At 46.6% G+C, this 20,101-nt stretch overlaps 2 long non-coding RNA genes across 2 annotated transcripts in view; one reads left to right on the forward strand and one right to left on the reverse strand.

The window, feature by feature from the left end:
- LOC310888738 overlaps positions 1-4,902 on the forward strand; it is a 37,342-nt gene extending 32,440 nt beyond the window's left edge. The window contains exons 2-3 of the long non-coding RNA XR_014576112.1: positions 2,533-2,637; positions 4,767-4,902. This is a non-coding gene — a long non-coding RNA (uncharacterized lncRNA). The remainder of the gene's footprint in view (positions 1-2,532; positions 2,638-4,766) is intronic.
- Positions 1-12,862, reverse strand: part of LOC310888737 — a 66,709-nt gene extending 53,847 nt beyond the window's left edge. The window contains exon 1 of the long non-coding RNA XR_014576111.1: positions 4,832-12,862. This is a non-coding gene — a long non-coding RNA (uncharacterized lncRNA). The remainder of the gene's footprint in view (positions 1-4,831) is intronic.
- Between the last annotated feature and the right edge of the window lie 7,239 nt (positions 12,863-20,101).

The raw sequence follows: 20,101 nt of genomic DNA on the forward strand, positions 1-20,101 counted from the left end.
GCTGGGCAGCTGAGCTCCACCACAACCGCTCTCTCACTCCCCCTCCTCAAAAGGAAAAGGGGGAGAAAAAATGCGATGAAAAGGACTCAAGGGCTGAGATAAGGACATGGAGATCACTCAACAGTTATCATCACAGGCAAAACAGTCTCAGCATAGGGAGATTAATGACATTTATTACCTATTACTAACTTGCCATAGCAGCGAGAAACTAAAAACAAACTAAAAGCATCTTCCCCCCCATCTACCCTCTTCTACAACCTCCCCCAGAGCAGCACAGGGGAATGGGGAATGGGGGTTGCATTCAGTACACAACGCTTCTTCACGGTCACTCTCTTCCCCTGCTCCAATGTGGGGTCCCTCCCATGGGATACAGTCCTTCCCAACCTGACCCTACGTGGGCTTCCTACAGGCAGCAACTCTTCAAGACCCAAATATTGGTCCATACTACGGGGTCCATCTATCAGGAGCAATCTGCTCCAACATGGGTCCCCCACGGGCGGCAGCTCCTGACAGATTACCTGTTCCTGCTTGGGCTCCTCTCCACGAACTACAGGTCTGGTCCAGAGTCTGCTCTGGTGGGGGGGCTCTCTATAGGCCACAGCCTCCTTCAGGTCAGATCCACCTGCTGCACTGTGGGCTCCTTAACAGGCTGCAGCATGTAAATCTGCTCCACCACGGTCCTCTCCATAGGCTGCAAGGGAACTTCTGCTCCAGTGCCTAGATGACCAGATGACCTCCTTCTTCACTGACCTTCGTGTCTGCAAGGCTGTTTCTCACTCCTCACTCTCCCAGCTGCTGTTGTGCAACAGGTTTTTTTTTTTTTTTTTCCTCTTTTTCTTAAATCTGCTCTCACAGAGGTGTAAACAACATTGCTTATTGGCTCGGCTCTGGCCAGCAGCAGGTCCCTTTTCCAGCTGGCTGAAACTGGCTCTTTTCTAACATGGGGCAGCTTCTGGACTCTTTTCACAGAGGCCACTCCTGCAGCTCCCCACTACCAAAACCTTGCCACATAAACCCAATACAGTTCTGAAGTGAAGCAAAACCTACATAGAAGCCAAGAAAATCCTCTGCTGGAGGCCCTGGGGAGGTGGAGGCGATTGTTATGTTTTTGTAGGTCAGGTTCCTGCAGAGTGACACCTCCTTGGGTATGAGGGAGCCCAACATCCAGAGGACTCCTAGAGTGTTTCAGGTCTCATGAAGTATTAGACAGCGAGAGGCTGGAAGGAGCATGAAGTCCAGCTCCTACGCAATACTGTTTCTCTCTGCATTTTTTCTATTTTTACTTCCTAATAGGAATTTCTGGGGGAATTCTTCCCCTTCACAAATCTTTTCCACAAACAACTCAAATACTCAAGAACTGTACTGACAGAAGGGTTGTTTTACAGGGATTCATTGGGAAAAACAAAGAAACAATGCTTCACACAAGATCAGTAAGTCATGTCTTAAAACAAGTAAATCCCAGATAAAACATTGAAATATAGGGAGCATACATATTTTGGGAAGGGGATAGATTGTCTGACAGACTAAATAAAAATAATCAACAACAAAATGATTAATAGGTGACTCCTGAAATTTCTCTAGGCAGATTCTATGCACTGAATGTGAAATGATTGGAAAAGTGATGTGCACTTCCTGAATTAAAAAAAAAAGAAACTGAAATACCAACAGTGAATAGAATAGAATAGAATAGAATAGAATAGAATAGAATAGAATAGAATAGAATAGAATAGAATAGAATAGTTCAGTTGGAAGGAACCTACAAAGATCTTGAAGTCCAACTGCCTAACCTCTTCAGGGCTTACCAAAAATTAGAGCGTATTATTCAGGACATTATCCAAATGCATCTTCAACATTGACAGGCATGAGGCATCAATCACCTCTCTAGGAAGCCTGTTCCAGTGTTTAACTACCCACACAGTGAAGAAATTTTTCCTAATATCTAGGCTGAACCTCCCCTGGCACAGTTTTGTGCCATTCCCTTGCATTCTATCATTTGTCACCAGGGAGAAGAGAGGGGGCTCATCTGGGATATCATATTAAGATACCTAGAATGTTTTCCTTTTAATAATAACTATTTAGCACTTTCCTTTTAATGATAAATATTGAGATAAATATTGCCATGGAATTAATCCCTGTAACAATCTTAGATTTATTGCATTGCATTGTTTATTCAGAAACATTACAAAGCATTTATAGCTCCTGTACAGCTGTATAAAATACATGCAGCCCTGACTGAAATGTTGTCAGTCCAGGACAAAATATTGTAACCACTTGTAGGTGAATGTCTGGCACAATGCCTTCCCTTAGTGGGCATGCTTCTGCCAGTGCAACAGGCAGCTGTTATTCAGCTCCCCTCAGCTATAGCCAAATACTGGTAACTCCATCTTCCCCTGGTCTGCCCTGCTGTCAGGACAGCCCCACCACTGCTTGCCTTTTCAGGCACTCCCTGCAATTACATACAGCCTTGGCCCTGCATACTAATTGACACATTTAAAGACTTCTTGCCCCCTCATGTCCCCTCCTGAACTACAGGTTCCAAGCAGAGAAGCCTGGTTGCCATGGAAATCGAGACTCCAAAATGCCCTGAACCCACCATATCAACATTTGGAGCAGATTCCAGCAGTGAAGTTTAAAAGGGTATGTTTGGAGGGTGTAAAGGCAGAGGCTTGGGAAGGAGTAATGCTGACCGTGGTGGGAGCTGGGCTAGGCTATTCTGTCTGTTCAAAGCACTGTACAAAACTCAGTATATAATGGGCATAAAAAACAGACATTTAGTGGACAAATAGATTCAAACTGTCATATATGCTTTTGCTGGTGTTGGCTGGAATAGCCAGTTTTCTTCATAGTAGCTTGTATGGTGCTATGTTTTGGATTTGTGATGAAAATAGTGTTGATAACACACCAATACTTCAGTTTCTGCTGAGCAGTGTTTACATAGAATCAGGGTCTTTTCTGCTTCTCATACTGCCCTGCCAGTAAGTATGCTGGAGGTTCCCCAGAAGTAGGGAGGGGACATAGCCAGGACAGCTGACTCAAACTGATGAAAGGGACATTTCATACCATATGATGTTATGCTCAGTAATAATAAAAAATAGGGTGGAAGTTGCTCTGGGACTGTCTGGATATTGGTTGGCTGGTGGTGAGCAATTGTGTTTTGCATCACTTGTGTTTCTTGTTTTTGTTTTTATGTTGTTTCCTTTTTATTTTTAAACTTATTAAACTGTCTTTATCTCAACCCATGATTTTCCTAACTTTTCATAGAATCATAGAATGTCTCGGGTTGGAAGGGACCTTAAAGATCATCTAGTTCCAATCCCCTTGCCATAGGCAGGGATGCCACCCCCTAGATCAGGTTGCCCAGGGCCTCATCCAACCTGGTCATGAACACCTCCAGGGATGGGGCATCCACAACTTCTCTGGGCAACCTGTTCCAATGCCTCACCACCCTCTGAGTGAAGAATTTCCTCCTAACCTATAATCTAAATCTCCCCTCTTTTAGTTTGACTTTTGCCTGTCCAATTTCTCTTTCCCTATCCCACTGGGGGTGGGTGGGAGGAGTAAGATAGCAGCTCTGTGTTGGTGAGATGCCTACCTGGATTAAACCAAAACAGTCCTTTTTAGTGCCCAACGTGGGGCACGAAGGGTTTGAGAGAATGACACAGTTGACCAGAGAGTATTAGAAGGAGTTTGTCATTATTATATCTGTTTAGCAGTTGTTGGTCATGATGTTGACTTATTTGTTTCTTGACATTGTTTTATTTGATTCATGCCTTTTTTGGCTTTTTCAGTTTGCTTTGCTGTGTAGCACTTGGTTGTGTTTTGCCTGGGAAACTGATGATAAAAGAACTGGCCTTGAGCCAAATCTGGTATTTGGGCCCTGCATTGCTGTTCTCCCTGTACTTTGGGAATCATCTCTTGGAGACAATTAACAATTACACTTTTCCCCTTTTCTCCCCTGATAGCCAATTGGTGGAGAAAACAAAGAGTGGCAACTTCCCCTTCTCCTGCAGGGTAGATATTTCTTGCCTTGTTACATTAACTATTCAGTATCTTAAGCATCCTTGGTTAACTTAAAATGCTCCTACTGCTATGTCTCCAGAATGTTTCCGACTTTTCCTAAAGTTAATTATTTAAGAATCCCTCAGAGATACCACAGAATCAGAGAATCATAGGTTATCTTGAGTTTGAAGAGACCCATGAGGATCACAGTCCTACTCCTGACTCCACACAGGGGAACCTAAGCGTTAAACCATTTATCTATGAGAGTTGTCCAGACACTTCTTGAACTCTAGCAGGCTTGGTGCTGTGACCACTTCCCTGTGGAGCCTTTTCCAGTGCCTGACCACCCTCTCAGTGAAGAATATTTTTCCTAATATCAAATCTGAACTTCCCATGAAGCCGCTCCTCATCCCCTCTAGTCCCTTCACCATCTTTTCCCAGAGGCAGTGTGGTTATGGGTGGCACAGTGCGTGGGAGAACATGGGCAGGTACCTAGAATGGTGAGTACCTCTGATTGTATGGGACTTCTCCCCCAAACAAGTGTGGAATCCTGATGAACATCTGAAAAAAAGAATGCCCTGACCATTGTAATCTCAGAGAGACATAACTTCTTGCACTGTGCTAGGGCATGGCCTATGTCTACTGATCCCTATTCAACACCATTCAGCACACTCAAGGGGAAGAAAGGGTCTCTGCATCTGAAGACAAAACACACACTGTGGCTAAACCAGGGAGCCAAACCTCAACTGTATCACTTGCCTTTGTAGTCAAGAAGAAACAATGGAAGTGGAAGTCAACTCATTCAGTACTGGAAGAAGATGCTTATACTTACCCTATGAGGGATCAGGAAGAAGAATTGGAAGAGGCAGCCTGTTCTGCAGCAGGGTCATCAGGATGGGGAAGAGACAGAAATAATAAACGAGTCAGAAACCACATCATCCCTATCCCTGAGTGAGCTGCAGATATGCGAAAAGATTTCAGCCGTCACCCTGGCAAGCACATTGTCACCTGGCTGCTCCAATGATGAGATAAAAGGGCCAATAGTCAGGAATTAGAGAGCAAAGAAGCCCAGCATCTGGGATCCCTTGCTAGGGATAAGGCCATTGACAAAGGGATTGGAAAAGGGGCAAAAGTCCTCAGCCTATTGAGGCAGTTCCTTTTGAGTGTGAAGAAAAGGTATCCCTTCAAGGAATATCTTGTAAGTTACTGAGGCAAGTGGACCACCATGGAGAGAGGTGAATTAATTGTTGTGGAGGTGATCTACAGCAGCCTGGACAACAACCAGGCATCCAAAGATCAGGATGAAGTCCAATGCATGTGGTCCATGTTGCAGAAGTTTGTACAGAGCGCACCGATGTTACTTATATCACATGTATTTAAGGTTTCGTATTTGTTGTTCTGAAGTGAAAGATTCCAGCAATTACAGCTTCACTGGCAATCTGAATATGCATTATGGAAAACATTTTTAATTACATGATTTAATAATATTTTTCTGCAGCACTTCTGTTTAATTCTGCATATGTGCAGGCTGTGCTCAGGAAATAAGGTAACTGTTTAATATTTCTTCTTAATCTAATCACTCAAGTGTATGGCCACCTGCCTACCTCTTGCACATCTATCTTTATGCAAACATTAGAGTTTCTCCCCTAACATGACTGCAATAGGAATTGACACTGGAAGGTTCAGAACTGCAGTGGAGACAGATGAGTCCTTGGCTATCAGACTATGTTATCTCCAAATTGTTTTCCTGTAGTATTAAACTGAAGAAAACAAGGATACCTTGAAGAAAACGGGGAGACTGGTAGCCTTGAGCTAGCAGAAGCAAGGGAGATAAGGGATGAAAGGTAAAAAACAAGAAGGGGGAAAACAGCTGAAGGAAGATTCCAGACCGACCTATGGCAACCTTTTGCTCATTAAGAGTCGCTAGCTGTCCTTGTTTCAGCTAGGATAGAGTTAACTTTCCTCCTAGTAGCTGGTAGGGTGCTATGTCTTGGATTAGGATGAGAAGAGCGCTGATAACATGCTGATGTTTTAATTGTTGCAGAGCAGTGCTCACACCAGGCCAAGGACTTTTCAGCTTCTCGCTCTGTCCTGCCAGCGAGCAGGCTGGGGGTGCAGCAGGAGCTGGGAGGGGACAGACCCAGGACAGCTGACCCAAACTGGCCAAAGGGGTATTCCATACCATCTGACGTCATGCTAAACAATATATAGGGGTGGCTGGCCGGGGTGGGGGGGCCGGCTGCTCGGGGATAGGCTGGGCATCGGTCAGCAGGTGGTGAGCAATTGCATTGTGCATCACTTGTTTCGTACACATTATTATTAGTAATATTATTATTATTATTGTTATTATTATTTTCCTGTCTTAATAAACTGTCTTTATCTCAACTCACAGGCTTCTCTTTTCCATTTCTCTCCCCCATCCCAGAGAGGGAGGGGGGAGGGTGAGCTGTGTGGTGTTTAGCTGCTGGCCGGGTTAAACCACAACACTAGCATATCAAAAAACATACCCATCAAAATGCAAATGTATGGAAATGTGGGATTTGGTGTGTCCCGTCCTGTCCCCCACCCCCGCTGGTCCTCTGTAATGCACAGGCTCGACAGAGATAAGTTAGGTGAGCTAAAACAACCCATCAAAATTAGCCAGAGAGATAGTTTCACAAGTTTTCTGTGTATAAATAATGGTGACTCAAGCCAGAGGTGTGCTTGCTTTGTGAAAGATTGCCAAGCACCTGATTCTGCAGAATAATATAATTAATTATTTAATTAAAATACCTTTGTGTGGATTCCGAGTCTGTGTGCTTGTTGTTGAGGCGCACTGGGCACAAACCTAAAGATAACAGTTTTGGTGACCCAGATGGGACCCCTAAATTAGCCTTGCCCAGTCCAACTTGTCGGCGTCAGAGGTGAGGATGCCAGAGACCAAGCACACACCAGTGATTTTATCAGGGTCTGACCTTGACCCTACGAAAGTCTGGCGCCAGTGAGCGGTACAACAATGCAACACTTTAAGGAATCCACCAAACATCAGGGGATAAAGAAGAAGTCACTGGTGAGTATGATATATATCTTTCTATGGGTATTTGGAGAGCAGATTGTCAGCCTCACACATAGGCGCTGTGGTTTGGCAAGAACAGGATATGGCCCTGTGAGCTACCTGACCCCACTGATGCATTAAAGTCAAAGACCGGTGTGAGCAACTGTCGAAGGGAGAATGAGAAGCGGTCAGTCCAGAATCGCCCCTTCCTCTCCCAAGCCTTAAAAACTGATCTAAATTTGGTGGTGAATATATGACAAAGGGTAAAATGAGGCAATATTGTAATCAAGAGTGGCCTCAGTACAAACTAGATGATGGGGAACAATGGCCAGTGAACAGATAGTTCAATTATGATACCATATTGCAATTATTTTGCCAGTGAGAAGGAAAATGAGATGAGTTGATGTTTGTTATTCCTTTTATGTCATTGTATCAGGACCTGAGAAGGCTGAGTGTGTATTGTGGGAAGATCATATTACGCATAGCACCAAAAAGGAAGGGAAGAAAGGGAGTGATTATACCCCCTAAAATTTATCCAGATCTAGAACAAAAAGAGGTGCAGTTATTGGCATCCTCAGCACCACCGCCATATAACCCAGAGGTTTCCCTTATTTCTGAGGCTTCTGTGGGGACATCAGAGGCCTCTCCCAGGGGTCGGATTTCTGCTGGAACATAGGAAGCCTCTCCTGAGGCTTGAGCTGCAGAGTTTTCTCCAAAGGTTTCTGTGAGGATGGAGACCTCTCCTGAGGCTCAGGCTTCAGAGGCTTCTGCAGGGGCATTGGATGCCTCTCCTAAGGCCCAGGATGATTCTAATTTTATCCCAATAGCACTTCGCACCTGACAGAAGATGAAGGGCGAGTTATCCAGGCTCTGCTAAGACAGGCGGTGGGACCAGAGGGAGAACCCATTTTTGCTTGTGTTCTGTTTACAACATTGGACTTGTTAAATTCGAAACAATCTGTGGAATCTTATAGGGATAATCCAGCAGCAGTGCATCAGCTGTTAGAAACTATTGTGATTTCTCATAACCCTAACTGGGGAAATATGCAAGCTATATTAAACACCTTTTTGACTGCAGAGGAAAGGAGAGTGGTTTTAGAAAAAGCTCAGGCAGAAACAAGGAAGAGGCACCCACGAGAGGAAGTAGAGGAATTATTACCTGTTAAGAAAGATCCTAAGTGGAACCCAAATACTAGCAGTTAATAGAATAATATCATCAGTTAATCCTTTATGGGATTCAACATGGGGTACCAAAATGAAAAAACCTCTCCAAATTATATGAGATCCACCAGGGCCCGGATGAGAACCCTTCTGCTTTTTTTGAATGCCTCTGTCAAACAGGCAGAAAATGGATAGATTTAGACCCAGAGGAGGAGGAAAATAGAAAAATGTTTGCCATGCTGTTTATAAGGCAGTCAGCCCCAGACGTTAGGAAAAATCTGCAAAAGATAGAGGGGGGATGGAGGAATGACGATCTCACAGCTGATTGACAGATCCTATAAGGTTTACAATAACTGAGAAGTAAAGAGAAAGAAAATGAGAGTACAGGCATCACTTATGAAAGACAGAGGTAGGAGTAAAGGTGAAGGAGGAATTTTTAGGGAGGCAAGGGCGAGAGAAGTCAGGGGAAGACTGCTCAATTGAGCCCCAATCAGTGTGCTATCTGCAAGAAGGAGGGGCACTGGAAGAAAGAATGTCTGCTGAGAAAGAAAAAGAAAGCAAGCAGTGAGGAAAGAGAGCGTGCTTTGATTATGCTGGAGGACTCAAGACTGACAGGAGCTGGGGGATGAACTTCCAGTTTCCCCAGCAGATGCCCTGGTTCCAGTGAAGCTGGGGGGAGAATTTCCTTTTAGATAGCAGAGCAACTCATTCAGTAGTAACAAATTGCAAAGGACCTTTAAGTAAAGCAAAAATCCTGATTGTTAGAGCAACTGGGAAACAGACTTTAAGACACTTTTTACAACCCATGGATTGTGAGATTGGAGGGAAGGTTTTGATGTACTGATTTTTATATATGCCTGAATGTCCTCTCTCTTTGTTGTGAAGAGATTTGCTGTGCAAATTATGTGCACAGGTAATCTTCTTTACAACCAGAATAAAATTTGAAATTCCATCTGAAAATGCATGGAAGACACAAATTTGTTTATTGACAGAGCCAAAGACAGGAGAAAGACAGCAGATCCCTGAAGAGGTGTTGAACGCAGTGGCTCCTTTCATATGGGCAGGTGTTGGGAGGAATGGGTTAAAAGCGGAAGATTGGCAAGGAGGATGGGATCAGAATGGAAGACTAGTGAGGAGGATTGTAAGTATGCTCAAGTGACCTTGCAGCTGGGAATGCGTAAAGTCTGGGGAGCAGCAATGGAGAAAAACATAAATTATGTCTTCTGCTGTTTGTGCTCTATGTGTTTGACAAGTAGCACATCTGTGCATAGATAACATAGGTGTTTGATGGACATGGAGGTGCCCTATCGGATGTGCTTGAGCTCCCGGCCATGGTACAAAGAAGATCAAAGAAGCACAGTGAGAATCACAGCATGGTGGTTAAAAACTGTGCCTGCACGAACTATTGATAAAAACAGGTGAAACCAGCAGGCTGGCGGTCTCCTAGCACAGACCCTGTTTAGTGGTTCCTGCATTCCCGCTTGCATGCCTGTGCTCGTGTACCTCTGCTCGGGTGCTGCTTTGGGGATCCCCCGGTTGGCTAAGTAACAAGAATAAATCTACTCTTTGCATTTTAGCTGCGAGTCTGTGGTTGTTCCTGTTGCTTGCCTGTGCTGACTCACAGAAGGAATACAGCCTGTGAGAGCAAAAAATTCGCTTCCAGTTCTGGTTGAGCTAAAACTAGGAGCTATACCTGTACAGGTGCCACAATATCCAATTAGCCTTACAGCAAGGAAGGGGCTGGAACCTCTAATAGACAACTTCCTATCTTATGGGCTAATCCGTGAATGTCAATCTAGTTTTAACACGCCAACACTCCCAGTAAAGAAACCGAATAGCAGTGAATATAGGTTTGTGCAAGATTTGTGAGCCATAAACAAAATAACTTAAGACATCCACACAGCAGAGCTGAATCCGTACACCCTTCAAACAGCACAATCTTAAAGAGACTCTTACTTTACAGTGTTGGATCTTAAAAACGCCTTCTTTTGTATACCCCTGGAGCCTGATAGTCCGACTGTATTTGCTTTTGAGTGGTAAAACCCCACGACAGGGAAAAAGACCAAATGTGCTGGACAGTACTACCATAAGAATTCAAGAACAGCCCCATGTTATTTGGGATTGCTGTGGGGGCAGATTTAAATAACTGGCAAAGCAAGAATGAAGGGTCATTATTGCACTATGTCAATGATTTGTTGCTAGGAGCCCCAACCAAATAAAAATGTGTACAATTGACTATCAGCTTGTTAAATTACCTGGGAACAGCCAGATACCAAGTATCCCAGAAAAAGGCCCAGATAGCCCAGGAGAAAGTGCAGTAGCTGGGGTTTGATATTTTTCAAGGACAGTGAGCATTAGGTCCAGAGCGAAAAGAAGCTATATGGCTAATTGCTGTCCCCCAAACCAAAAAGCAATTGTGAGGATTCCTAGGGATGGCAGGTTTTTGTCGAATCTGTATCCCCAAATTTGGACTAATAACAAAGCCTCTGTATGAAGCAACAAAGGGATCAGAAAATATGTTGGAGTGGACTGCTGAGTGCTGTAAAGGATTTGATGATATAAAGAGGGCCCTAATGTCATTCCCATCCCTAGTGTTGTCTTTCTTTCCTTATTTTCTCAGCTAAAAGACTACACAAGCTATAGAAAGACTACACAAGCTACAGGCCTCCCTGTTTTCTTCAAGGTTTCCTTGTTTTTTCCCAGCTTTGGGACTACACTAGGGCTGCCAAACCTGGAAAAACTCTTTCAATTGTTTGTTCATGAAACAAGCAAGGTGGCAGCCAGTGTGATGACCCAGATGTTGGGAAGCTGGAAAACACCAGTGGCCTACTTTTCCAAACAGCTAGACAAAATGAGTAGTCAAGGTCGGCCGCCTCGGAGCTGGCGCAGCCGCAGCCACAGCACCTGATCGCGAGTTACAGGGGGATTTTGGGCCCTTGCTTCGCCAGGGGTGGCCCGGGACAGCAGCATGACCAGGCAGCACCCACCAGCTCTAGGAAGAGAGGCTGACAGGGAGTGGACGTTACCAGGGCAATGGCAACTGTGCCCATGCCCTCTGCCTAGAAAAAGCCTCCAGGAGAGCAATGACTAGTTGCTGCCCACCACGAGCAGGGAGGAGTCAGCAGCACGTGCACACTGGTGTGCAGCTGGCGCGGCAGGGCGCGGGAGCTCTGCACCAACTCTTGGCAGTCTGCGAGATCGCACACCTATCATGGTGTTCACTAGGCAGAGAACTCACTCCAAAAAGACTGTGGTGACCCAGACGGAGGGTCTGGGCCTGACCAGCAACAGGGCTGTTCAGGCCTCTGGCTGCAGGGAGCGCCTGAGCCTGCCGCTGCCAGGGGAGGGCAGCAGGGAAACTACCTGTTCTCAGGTGGAAGGTCTGCTCACCATGGTGGCTGAGCTCAAGGAGGAGGTGGAGAGACTATGGAGCAGCAGGGTGTGTGAGCAGAAGATTGACTGGTGGAGTAAGTCCTTGGTGTGCCAGAGAGAAGGGTGCCGGGGATGCCCTCCAGAGGGTGGTGGAGCCCCTGCCCTGTCGCTGTCAGGCAGAGAGAGGGGACCAAAAATATGAGGAGGGTTGGAAGCGAGTCCCGGTTCGGCCCCGCAGGCAACCCCCCTACCTACCTACCTCGCTTCCCCAGGTGCCCCTCCATAATAGGTTTGAGGCCCTGGATCTTGAAGGAGAGCTAGGTGAGGATGTGGTGGAAGTCCTGCCTATGAGGTCACATTAGAAGAGGCAGTTGACACCATGCCTCAAGACTGCCTCCGAAAAGAAAGAAAGAAGGGTAATTGTAGTAGGAGATTCCCTTCTGAGAGGAACAGAGGGCCCAGTATGCAGAGCTGACCCTCATCGAAGGGAAGTCTGTAGTCTACCTGGAGCCCAGATCAGGGATATCACCAGGATACTCCCCAACTTGGTGCGCTCCACAGGCTACTACCCACTACTGATCTTCCAGATAGGTGGGGAGGAAGCTGCATCCTGTAGTCTGAGGGGAATGAAGAAAGATTTCAAGGCCTTGGGACGGTGGTTGGTGAAAGAGTCTGGTGCACAAGTCATTTTCTCTTCCCTCCTTCCATTCTGGGGTGATGATGTGGGACAGAATAGAAGGATCCGGTCCATGAATGATTGGCTATGTGACTGGTGCTACAGGCAGGGCTTTGGGTTTTTGATAATGGCTAGTTTTATAAGACACCAGTCCTGACAGTAATACACGGGAAAGGTTTATCTCACAGGGGCAGAAGGATTCTGGGACAGGAATTAGCAGGGCTCATTTGGAAAGCTTTAAACTAGATCCGAAGGGGAATGGGGAAGAAGCTGGGCTTGCAAAGGTGGGGCAGCACTCTAACAGTGAGGAAGACTGGGAGGCCTCCCACCCCCCTAGGGTGAAATCGGTGTGCTCAGCTCCCTGAAGTGCCTGTACATCAATGCATGTAGCATGGGGAATAAGCAAGAAGAGTATTGTGGTTTAACACCACACAGCCATTCGCTCACCCTCCCCCCTCCCTCTCTGGGGTGGGGGAGAGAAACGGGAAAGTGAAGCCTGTGAGTTGAGATAAAGACAGTTTATTAAGACAGGAAAATAATAATAATAATGATAATAGTACTACTAATAGTAATGTGTACGAAACAAGTGATGCACAATGCAATTGCTCGCCACCCGTTGACCGATGCCCAGCCTATCCCCGAGCAGCCGGCCCCCCCACCCCGGCCAGCCACCCCTATATATTGTTTAGCATGACGTCAGATGGTATGGAATACCCCTTTGGCCAGTTTGGGTCAGCTGTGCTGGGTCTGTCCCCTCCCAACTCCTGCTGCACCCTTAGCCTGCTCGCTGGCAGGACAGAGCGAGAAGCTGAAAAGTCCTTGGCTTGGTGTAAGCACTGCTCTGCAACAATTAAAACATCAGCATGTTATCAGCGCTCTTCTCATCCTAACCCAAAACATAGCACCCTACCAGCTACTAGGAGGAAAATTAACTCTATCCTAGCTAAAACCAGGACAAGGAGTTAGAAATCCATGTTTGGTCAGGAGATTATGATCTCGTGACAATTACAGAGACATGGTGGGACAGCTCACATGACTGGAATGTGGTCATGGATGGGTATGTCCTTCTCAGAACAGACAGGCCAGCAAGGCGAGGTGGCGGAGTTTCTCTTTATGTGAGAGAGCATCTACATTGTATTGAGTACTGTTCAGGGGTGGATGAGGAGCGAGTTGAGAGTCTGTGGGTGAGAATTAAGGGGTAGGCTGGCATGGGGGATACTGTTGTGGGTGTCTATTACAAGCCACCAGATCACAATGAGGAAGTTGACGAGGCCTTCTACAGGCAGCTGATAGCAGCCTCGAGAACACAGGCCCTGGTTATTGTGGGGGATTTCAACTACCCTGACATTTTCTGGAAGGCCTACTCAGCCAGCCATCCGCAGTCCAAGATGTTCCTTCAGTGTATTGATGATAACTTCCTGATGCAAATGGTGGATGTGCCAACTAGGAGAGGAGCGCTGCTGGATCTTGTCCTCACTAACAAGGAGGGGCTGGTTGAAGCGGTGAAGGCTGAAGGCAGACTTGGTTGCAGTGACCATGAGATGGTGGAGTTTAGGATCTCATGTGGCAGGAACAGAATACCGAGCAGAATCGCAACCCTGGACTTCAGTACAGTCGGCTTTGGCCTTTTCAAGCATTTGCTAGGGGAAACCCCATGGGACAAGATATTTGAAAGAAAAAGAGCCCAAGATAGCTGGTTAGCTTTCAATGACTGCTTCTTCCGAGCTCAAGAACAGAGCATCCCAACAGTCAGGAAAAAGAGCCAGGAGACCTGCATGGTTAAACAGGGAACTGCTGGGCAAACTCAAGTGGAAGAGGAGAGTCTACAGATCATGGAAGAAGGGGCTGGCCACTTGGGAGGAATATAAGGCTGTTGTCAGAGGATGTAGGGAGGCAACTAGGAAAGCTAATGCCTCCTTACCTTGTGAGAGGGGTGAAGGACAACAGAAAGGGATTCTTCAAATACATTGTGGATAAAACTAACACTAGAGGCAATGTAGGCCCACTGATGAATGAGGTGTGTGCCCTGGTGACAGAAGATAAAGAGAAAGCGGAGTTACTGAATACCTTCTTTGTCTCTGTCTATAATGCCAGAGGCTGTCCTGAGGAGCCCCGTACCCCTGAGTCCCGAGAGGAACTCGGGATAAAGGAGGAGTTTGCCTCGGTTGATGAGGACTGGGTTAAGGACCGATTAAGCAAGCTGGACATCCATAAGTCCACGAGTCCTGATGGGATGCACCCATGGGTGCTGAGGGAACTGGCAGAAGTCATTGTTAGGCCATTCTCCATCATCTTTGGTAAGTCGTGGGCATCGGGAGAGGTGCCTGAGGACTGGAGGAAAGCAAATGTCACTCTGGTTTTCAAAAAGGGCAAGGAGGACCCAGGTAACTATAGACCGGTCAGCCTCACCTCCATCCCTGGTAAGGTGATGGAACAACTTATCCTTGGCATCGTCTCTTGACATATCAAGGATAAAAGTGTCATTAGGGGCAGTCAACATGGCTTCACCAAGGGGAAGTCGTGCTTGACCAACTTGATAGCCTTTTATGAGGATATAACCAGGAGGATAGATTATAGCAAAGCAGTGCACGTGGTCTATCTTGATTTCAGTAAAGCCTTTGACACCATCTCCCACAGCATCCTCGCAGCTAAACTGAGGAAGTGTGGTCTGGATGATCCGGTAGTGAGGTGGACTGTAAACTGGCTGAAGGGAAGAAGCCAGAGGGTTGTGGTCAATGGGACGGAGTTGAGTTGGAGTCTTATATCTAGTGGAGTCCCTCAAGGGTCGGTACTGGGACCAGCATTGTTCAATATATTCATCAGTGACTTGGATGAGGGAATAGAGTGTGCCATCAGCAAGTTTGCTGATGACACTAAACTGGGAGGAGTGGCTGACATGCCAGAAGGCTGTGCTGCCATCCAGTGGGACCTCGACAGGTTGGAGAGTTGGGCGGGGAGAAACTTAATGAAATATAATGAGGGCAAGTGTATAGTCCTGCATCTGGGCAAGAACAACCCCAGACATCAGTATAAGTTAGGGACTGCCCTGCTGGAGAGTAGTGAAGGGGAAAGGAACCTGGGGGTCCTGGTGGACAGCGGAATGACCATGAGCCAACAGTGTGCCCTCGTGGCCAAGAAGGCCAATGGCATCCTGGGGTGTATCAGGAGGGGTGTGGTTAGTAGGTCGAGAGAGGTTCTTCCCCTCTACTCTGCCCTGGTGAGACCGCATCTGGAATATTGCGTCCAGTTCTGGGCCCCTCAGTTCAAGAAGGACAGGGAACTGCTTGAGAGCATCCATCTCAGAGCCACAAGGATGATTAAGGGAGTGGAGCATCTCCCTTATGAGGAAAGGCTGAGGGAGATGGGTCTCTTTAGCTTGGAGAAGAGGAGACTGAGGGGTGACCTTATTAATGTTTATAAATATGTAAAGGGTGAGTGTCAGGAGGATGGGGCCAGGCTCTTCTCAGTGACATCCAATGATAGGACCAGGGCCAGTGGGTTTAAGCTGGAACACAGGAGGTTCTGCTTAAATATGAGACAAAACTTTTTTACGTTGAGGGTGACAGAATACTGGAACAGGCTTCCCTGAGGGGTTGTGGAGTCTTCTTCTCTGGAGACATTCAAAACCTGACTGGATGCTTTCCTGTGTGACGTGATTTAGGTGTTCCTGCTCCGTCAGGGGGATTGGAGTAGATGGTCTTTCAAGGGCCCTTCCAATCCCTAACATTCTGTGATGTGTGATTCTGTGGAACTGAAATGCAAACTATCGCAAACCAAGTACAGAATGGCTTGGGTTGGAAGGGACCTTAAAGACCATCTAGTTCCAATCCCCTTGCCATAGGCAGGGATGCCACCCACTAGAACAGGTTGCTCAGGGCCTCATCTAACCTGGTCTTGAACCCCTCCAGGGATAGGGCAACCACAACCCCTCTGGGAGACCTGTTCCAGTGCCTCACCACCCTCTGAGGGAAGAATTTCCTCCTAACCTCTAATCTAAATATCCTCTCTTTTAGTTTAAAACCATTCCCACTTGTCCTGCCATTATCTGACTAAGCAAAGAGTCGCTCTCCATCTTTCTTATAAGTCCCCTTTAAGTATTGAAAGGTTGCAATGAGGTCACCCTGGAGCCTTCTCTTTAGGCTGCACAACCCCAGCTCTCTCAGCCTTTCTTTGTAGGAGAGGTACTCCAGCCCTCTGATCATCTTTGTGGTCCTCCTCTGGACTCGTTCTAACAGGTCCACATCCTTCTTGTGCTGGGGGCCCCAGAGCTGGATAAAGTACTCCAAGTGGGACCTCACAAGGACAGAGTAGAGGGGGAAAATCACCTCCCTCGACCTGCTGGCCACGCCTTTTTTTGATGCAGCCCAGGATGCAGTTGGCCTTCTGGGTTGCAAGCGCATGCTGCTGGCTCATGTTGAGCCTTTTGTCCATGAGAACCCCTAAGTCCTTCTCTGCAGGGCTGCTCTCAATGGGTTCTTCTCCCAGTCTGTACTCATGTCTGGGATTGCCCCAACCCACGTGCAGCACCTTTCACTTGTTGAACCTCATTAGGTTCACGTAGGTCCAGTTCCCGAGATGTTGAGCCTTTTGTCCATGAGAACCCCCAAGTCTCTCTCTGCAGGGCTGCTCTCAATGAGTTCTTCTCCCAATCTGTATTCATGTCTCAGATTGCCCCAGCCCAGGTGCAGCACCTTGCACTTGGACTTGTTGAACCTCATGCAGCTCACATGGGACCACTTCTCCAGTTTGTCTGGGTCCCTTTGGATGGCATCCCTTCCTTCTGTTGTATCAACTGCACTACTCATCTTGGTGTCATCTGCAAACTTGCTGAGGGTGCACTCAGTCCCATTATCTGTCATTGATGAAGATATTGAAAAGCACCTTTCCCAAGACAGACCCCTGAGGGACACCACTCGTCACCGGCCTCCACTTGGACATAGAAACATTGTCCACTACTCTCTAGGTGCAGCCATCAAGCCAATTCCTTATCCACCGGATGGTCCACCCTTCAAATACATATCTTTCCAATTTAGAGATTAGTATGTCATGCAGGACCGTGTCAAAAGCCTTACAGAAGTCCAGGTAAATGACATCACAGAATCACAGAATGGTCAAGGTTGGAAGGGACCTCTGAAGATCATCTAGTCCAACCCCCCTGGCACACCGTACCCTGTAAATGAATTACTGACAGAAGGGAGTCAAATGCATATAAGAGGGGAAGGTTGAGTCAGGCAATATTTGCTGTCTTTGTCTGCTGTGTTGTCCTCTCTCCATAGATATGCATAGGAGCGACTACTGATTCCATTGGACATTCCGGTATACCCATTCAGACCTGGCCATCAGGTGCTGATCCGAAAGTGGAAAGATGGGCCTCCAAAGGAAAAGTGGAAAGGACCCTATACCATCTTGCTCCACACCTACACTGCAATCAAAGTAGAAGTGATCAAATCGTGGATTCACTATACTTGTATAAAAGCAGCACCAGAAGAAGAGAAGCGAGGCCTACCATCAGGAGAAACACAAGAGATTTCGTGGCAAGTTGAACGTACTGAGGACTTGAAATTGTTGTTTAAAAGGACAAAATGATTTCTATTTTGGTTATATTTTCCTTAAAAGAGCTGACCTATGTTTCGACTTCTTGGACATAGAATTCTATAGTTCAGTTAGCTTTAAACTTAACCCATTTTGCGACTATATCATCTTGTTGGGTGTGTACCCATGTACTTGTCTTGGCACATGACAGAACTCCTATCTATGCTATACCACTCACATTGCACAAGACAGATGTATGGCAATTAGCAAATACGAGCAATGCTAGTATCTTCTCTCAGTCACAGTTTCCCTCTCTCCCTGTGTATCCTATTGAGAGAGAAACTCTGTCATGGGCATGCTCAATAGAAGTAGAGAGAATGCTGCCCAGCGATCGTATGTAGGTTCCTGGAATCTGACTGGACAATGTAAAACTATTATTACAGTTGAAACTACCAATTACGCTATCATAAGAAATTATGGAAATAGAAGTGGACCTATTGGCCACCACTGGTGGATATCTGGCATGGTTAAACAAGGAGCTGCTGGTCAAACTTAGGCATAAGAAGGAAACGCACAGACAGTGGAAACAGGACCATGTGCTCTGGGAAGAGTACAGAAACGCTGTCCGGATGTGCAGGGATGGGATCAGAAAACCCAAGGCATGGATGGAACTGAGCTTGGCAAAGGATGCAAAGAATAACAAGAAGGTGTTCTACAGGTACGTTGGCTGCAAAAGAAAGACTAAGGAAAGTGTATCGCCTCTGACAAAAGAAGATGGAGAACAGGTAACAGCAGATGTGGAGAAAGCAGAGGTACTTAACTTTGCCTCGGTCTTCACTAGTGGTCTAGCTTCCCATGTCTCTCGAGTACCCAAACATCTAGGCGGGGGTGAACAGAGTACCTCCCACTATAAGCAAATAGCAAGTTTGGGACCTCCTGACGCAACTTAACTACACGTCTATGGGGCTTGATGACATGCATCTCAGGGTCCTGAGGGAATGGGATGATGCATTCGCCAAGCCACTCTCCATCATATGTGAAAAATCATGTGTCCTGGTTCCAGTTAGGACAGAGTTAAGTAGCTCATAGTAGCTGGTAGGGTGCTATGTTTTGGATTAGGATGAGAAGAGCGCTGATAACATGTTGATGTTTTAATTGTTGCAGAGCAGTGTTTACACCAGGCCAAGGACTTTTCGGCTTCTCGCTCTGTCCTGCCAGCGAGCAGGCTGGGGGTGCAGCAGGAGCTGGGAGGGGACAGACCCAGGACAGCTGACCCAAACTGGCCAAAGGGGTATTCCATACCATCTGACGTCATGCTAAACAATATATAGGGGTGGCTGGCCGGGGTGGGGGGGCCGGCTGCTCGGGGATAGGCTGGGCATCGGTCAGCGGGTGGTGAGCAATTGCATTGTGCATCACTTGTTTTCTTACACATTATTATTGTTAATACTATTACCATTATCACTATTATTATTATTATTGTTATTATTATTTTCCTGTCTTAATAAACTGTCTTTATCTCAACTCACAGGCTTCACTTTCCCGTTTCTCTCCCCCATCCCAGAGAGGGAGGGGGGAGGGTGAGCGAACGGCTGTGTGGTGTTTAGCTGCCAGCCGGGTTAAACCACAACAGTCCTTTTGGCGCCCAACGTGGGGCCCGAAGGGTTGAGATATCGACAAATCTGACCAGAGTGTGTTAAACTAAAATTGGTATAAGTATTGGACCTGCTTAATAGTTGCTAGTCACGATGTTGATTGCCTTAATCTCCAGTCTGCTGTACCTGTATTCCAAATTGAGTTTTATGGTGCGTTACTTTCTGTATGTGCTCCCTGTTGCACTGTTTATCCTTTCCGGGCCCTGGTTTAAGATTGTTATGGTACTGTGCGGTGTAGCAATGGCTTATGAAATGATGAAATATCTGGTCACGACTTTAACCTGGTATTTGTACTCAGCACTGACGTCGACTCTATACTTTGGAACCCATATCTCGGAAACTATTAGCAATTACACCTATTGCCTGTTTTCGTTAGGGAGCCAATCTGTGAAGGGGACAGGGGAAGACATGTTTCCCTACCTGTTCACTCTCCCTTTCTCCTTCACCACCACCCTCTTATCCCCCGAGCTAGTTACGGTGGTTCTCCGAGATGTTGAATATCCTTAGGGTACTCAGACCAGCCTGCTCTTGTTGTTATGTCTCCTGAATGCGCTTCAGATTTTGTGGAGGGTTAAACAACTACTTAGGAATCTCATCCGGAGATCTGTCTTGAGGCGGGATAGTTGCGAGTGGCAGGGAGTGTGGGAGGATATGGGCAGGTTTCTAGAGCAG

The sequence above is a fragment of the Anser anser genome, assembly GCF_964211835.1.
Source record: "Anser anser genome assembly, chromosome: W".
NCBI classification, from domain to species: domain Eukaryota; kingdom Metazoa; phylum Chordata; class Aves; order Anseriformes; family Anatidae; genus Anser; species Anser anser.